The sequence below is a fragment of the Lygodium microphyllum genome, chromosome 2 (assembly GCF_053477565.2).
Source record: "Lygodium microphyllum isolate KBCC chromosome 2, Lygodium_microphyllum_v1.1.10, whole genome shotgun sequence".
Taxonomy (NCBI): domain Eukaryota; kingdom Viridiplantae; phylum Streptophyta; class Polypodiopsida; order Schizaeales; family Lygodiaceae; genus Lygodium; species Lygodium microphyllum.
In genome coordinates, this window is record NC_141136.1 from 107821593 (window position 1) to 107822521 (window position 929).

A 929-nucleotide genomic window follows, 5' to 3' on the forward strand; every position below is an offset into this window, starting at 1 on the left:
GGGGGGGGGGGAGGGGGGCGTCGCGACATGGTGTGGTGTGTGTTGGGGGGGGGGCATTGCGGTGGGTGGGTGTGTGTGTTAAGGGGAGGGTGGCATGTCGCGTCGTGTCATGTCATGGGGGGGCGGGGAGGGGGGGGACGCGTCGCGTCGTGTCGTGTCATGGGTGGGGGGTGGGGTGGGGATGTCATGGGGGGGTGACAAGACACGACGCGACGTGCCCCCCTCCCCTTAACACACACACTCACCCACCCACCGCGATGCCTCCCCCCAACACACACCACACCACACCACCCCTCCTCCCCCCTCCAGAATTCGCCCCCCCCCTCAACACACACCACACCACCCCTCCCCCCCCCCTCAAAAATCCCCCCCCCCCAACACACAAAACACCACCCCTCCCCCCCCCCCTCAACACACACCACACCACACCACCCCTCCCCCCCCCTCCAAAATTCCCCCCCCCCCCCCCCCTCAACACACACCACCCCTCCCCCCCCCCCAAAAATTCCCCCCCCCCCCTCAACACACACCACCCCACACACACCACACCACCCCTCCCCCCCCCCCTCAAAAATCCCCCCCCCCCCTCAACACGCACCACACCACACCACACCACACCACCCCTCCCCTTCCCCCCCTTCAAATTTCGCCTTCCCCTCAACACACACCACACCACCCCTTCCCCCCCCCCCCCAAAAATTTGCCCCCCCCCTCGAAATTTCGCCCCTTCCCCCCCCAAAAATTCGCCCCCCCCCTCAACACACACCACACCACACCACCCCTCCCCCCCCCTCCAAAATTTGCCCCCCCCCCCCACCCCCTCAAAAATCCCCCCCCCCCCAAAAATTGCCCCCCCCCCCCACCCCCTCAAAAATTCCCCCCCCCCCTCAAAAATCCCCCCCCCCCCTCAACACACACCACACCACACC